The 4,360-nt window shown below is 36.4% G+C and overlaps 1 long non-coding RNA gene across 1 annotated transcript; it reads left to right on the top strand.

Moving 5' to 3' along the window:
• The first annotated feature begins 243 nt into the window (after positions 1 to 243).
• Positions 244 to 4,017, top strand: LOC133784115 (uncharacterized). The gene is made up of 3 exons (XR_009871140.1): positions 244 to 484; positions 3,179 to 3,343; positions 3,773 to 4,017. It is a non-coding gene; the product is annotated as an uncharacterized LOC133784115 (long non-coding RNA).
• Positions 4,018 to 4,360: the final 343 nt, after the last annotated feature.

Below are 4,360 nucleotides of genomic sequence, written 5' to 3'. Positions count from 1 at the left end.
GGTGAGAGAACTATTGCAATGCCATCTACAATTAGCTGATTATGATTTTGTTGGCCTCAATGTTTTGATTTTCAAATTGATAACTAATTGTTTGAAAAATCATCTCAAATTTTTCCATAAAGTTTACACGTGATTTTCTCTATAGATATGCTCTTCTAAGAAATTTTTGAAAACCATGTAGTGCAAGTGACAAGTTTTGTTTACATTGTCCTCGAAAATAACTCTCTTTTCCATTACAGGGTGGAATGTCTAATGAGATGTACAATACCATAGCCTGTGTAACAGATGGAATCTATGAAGATAGACATATGTGCTTGCTTTTCTGTAAAGTTTGTCTTCCCCGACATTGTTATCTATGCTCACAAATGGAGGATGTAATAAAAATAAGAATTGTTGGACCATTGTAGGCATTGGTATTAGAGGTGATGTGTTTCCAGGCTCCACTCTTTCTGATCATGTTCTGCGGTTTAACAATATTCCACAGGTACTTTATTGCTATCATTTGCTCCTTAAAAGTGCATGTCTGAGCTCTCCTCTCTGTTTAAGTACTTATAGAAGGATCTGTGTCCAGTGCAACTTGTATTTAGATATGTTGCATGATCAATTAATGAATGCCATATAAAATATTAGACTTCTATTTCTGCAGGAAAATCCATCAATTAAATATTTTAAAATAATAATTACTATAGGAATAATGATAAAATTATGTGCTTTTAAACCCTGTCAATGCTGCTATTTACTTAAATCTGATTGTCTAGTTTTACTAGTTATCTTAGAGAGAGTGATCAGCAATTTATGCATCACTTGTAATATATATCTCACAAGCTGAGATTTCTGGTGTAACGCCCTGGTTACCCCAGAACAGTTACGGTGAACTGGAAATTTGACCCGCTACCCGAGTCCTTTGGTTTAAAACGTGTTCTAAGTGTTATTAATAGGTTAAGGTTGAAAAACAATAAAAAGGAAAAGATATATTTTATTAAGTATACAAACTGCTCATGAGCTATTCAAAAAATTTACAAGTTATTTACAACTCAAAATGGTCACTACTGTTTCAAATTTACAAACCTGCCGACCTAAGCGGCAAAATAAGGTTAACCCCCTAGTCCCTCTGAGAACTCCTTGGCCGTGGTGGTCAAGCGGCCGCATATGTACACATCACCACCTAAGCTCTCCACTCAAGGCTGGGTGAGCTTTTCTTTCCCTTTACCTGCACCACATAGCACCCATGAGCCAAGGCCCAGCAAGAAAACACAATATAGCATGATATAATGTTAACAATGATCATAATAACCATTCAGGACTATGAGTCCAAAACAGATAGGTGACAATCACAAAAATCACTAAGATGGGGACAGTTCCCTTTAGCCTTGTGACGATAGGGTCACCGGGGCTTAACAGGTAAGTAAACCTTTCATTAGCCTAAACAGGATAGGTGCATAGCGACTGGTCACCAACATAATCTTCCTCATGACCATAGAGTCACAACCCCGGAACATCGTTCCCTAGCCATGTGACAAGTAGTCACCCGAGCCTTATGCCCTGGCTCTTAGTAACTAGTCTTAGACTAGCCAAGCGCTTATAAATTCATCAACCTTGGGGTCTGTCCAGTTTTAATGCCTTAGAGTCATTCAACACTGATATCGATTAGATCTAATCTTCATTCGTCCCTGCGTTCAGGACGCTTATGCCGTTTCTGACTCTTAGGTCAGTATCCGTGACTAGTCAGTGCCATATACAAGTAAACAACATTCGCTAGCATTTAATATGCAATCCATATCCACATTTATCAATCAACATGCCTCAATAACAATCACGCATGTAAGATATACGCAGGGTGCAGTTTTCTTACCTTAGAATCGAGCTAGAATGATTAAAAGAACGACCCTTGAGAACGATCAACCTTTAGTCCTATAGTGGTTACCTAATCATAACCAAACACGGTACATCATCAATAAAAATGATCAACATAGGTTCCCAAACCAATATCTAGCCTCTGGGACATCAATCCAAACTAATCCAAGTAGTAGGAATGATCCTGAGGCCTAAAACCAAGTTCCCAGGGTCAAAACATGTAATCGGGGCGAAAACTGACCAAGGGCTGCGGCTCTAGCACCTTGGGCCATGGCCCCCAGAACATCCTGAAGTAAGGGCCGCGGCGCCCATCATCAAGGGCCGCGGTGCCAAGCAGGCACAACATCCCCACCTACTTCTTCAAGCAAGGGCCGCGGCTCTCCAAGAACAGGGCTGCGGCCCCCAACCCTGGGACATTCCCAAACTTGTTTTCAACTTCCCAAAGCCTCCAAAATCATACCTAAACATTCCCCAATCATCAAATCAAAGTTCCCAAGCTTCCCAATGGCTCAAAACCCTCAAAACCCAAGGTTCAAACGAACCAAAAACTCAACGATTCGCAAAGTCCAATTCAAAGCTTAGAAACTCTAAAAACTCAAAACTTTAAACTTAGATTACCTTCGATTAGGTTGTTTCTCGTCAAATCCTTCGGTCAAGAAGCTTATAATCTTTCCTAGGATCGCTATGCCTCGATCCTCGCTTGATTCTGACTCCTAGAACTCGAGATATCTTCGAAAATACTTCAAACGGTGAAAATGAACTATGGGAAGAGAACGAGAGGTTTTTCTAACGTACGTTCTATCTGACAAGCTACTTCAAGCTTAAGTAACCTCAAATAAAACCTAGTGCTCGGGGTCCCAAAAACACCCTTGGGGACATTATAGTCAAAACTTCCAGAATTCCATCCTGATCTCAAAAATTCCCAATTTATCATCAAATAACATTCCTATTACCCAAAAATTGACCCCGTTATGACAAAACCGCTAATCCATTATATAGGACTATCTCATGCCGAATAGCTCGAATATATCTCCATAATAATGGATTCTCATTCACAGATAGAAATATGCACCCAAATATACAGTTATACCCTTAACGAGCCAAATTATCAAAATATCATAATATTCAAATGTGGACCCACATGCATGCATATAACATCATATTATAATATAATTAATATAAACATGCATATTATCATTTAATGGCATAATTAAACAGTTATGGCCCTCCCGGCCTACTAATCCCGCCATTAAACCACATCGGAGAATTCAAGGCATTAGGTCTGGTGACACCTTATTTATGATTTTCCCCTTTCCCTCTTCAGCACCCCAAAGCCTTATCATCCCTCTGTTCTAAAATTGACGTTTCTCCTCGCCACTCCATAGACAACTCACTGAAGTTATATTCCTGAGACACACAATGATTCACTCCCACCACTCAGCTTCTCCTCATCAGTCCCCGAACAGTTTAGGCTTCAGATCTTTGGATGGTAAGTCTTCTATGCTTATAGTTTCAATTTATATATATATATAAATAAATTGTTAGTTCAATTTTCTAAAGAATCTTTACTAATATGTCTCTAAGAGAAAGAAATAAAACTAGCAACGGCAGCAGCACTGTTTCACGATTTGGCTTGTTTAGTGGTGCTGATAGAGTAGACTTTGCTTTGATGTTTTTTGGAAGTTTTAGTGCCTACGTCCATTGTCACTTGAATTAATATTATGAACCATTTAATTAAAGCTCTAAGGTCACTTGAGTATAGATAGTTGTAGTAATATGTGTAATATAATAACTTGTTTATTATTCAAACTCAATTATTGTAAATTTGGTTATGCGTCATGATATTATTGACTATTTTAGATGAATGATATGATATTTCATGACCTCATTAGTTTTTCTTTTATGTTTTATTTACCAGATTCAACAAGTGAAGTGCAAAAGAAAATCTGATTTGGAAGGCTTTGGTGTGCTGACATTTGGAAGATGATGAATTCCTACCTTTACTTTTGAATATGCAATTGTTTAAGACTATTTTGTTGACTATTGTGATAATGTTTTGTTTATGTTAATTAGGCAGTGTTGAATATCTTAAGACTTTTGGATTGTTTTTTTAGATAATCTTGAATGTATTTTGACATAATTATTTGGTTATATGTGTAATGAACCATATAATTGGTACTCAAAAATATGTGTACAATGTTAAGGGTGTCTTAAGTATATTAAATGAAGCGGGTTTGAATTAAAGCAATAAAAAATAATTATAATGTACATGTTTATATAATAATAATTCAAGCTTATCCAAATATTAGAATAATACAAAAAATGTGTTATTGTATCTTTTACAATAACAGTGGTTTATAAGCATAAAATTATGTTATGCAAACTATTTTCTATAATGCAGAAAGTGTGTTATTATAAAGTGTATCATAACACTACTTTAAAAGTACAAAAAAGTGTTATATAATTTATTTATAAATAGCATAATGAAATACTTATCTAACTATTA

Source organism: Humulus lupulus, chromosome 6 (genome assembly GCF_963169125.1).
Source record: "Humulus lupulus chromosome 6, drHumLupu1.1, whole genome shotgun sequence".
NCBI classification, from domain to species: Eukaryota; Viridiplantae; Streptophyta; class Magnoliopsida; order Rosales; family Cannabaceae; genus Humulus; species Humulus lupulus.
This window is presented reverse-complemented; position numbering and strand designations above follow the sequence as displayed.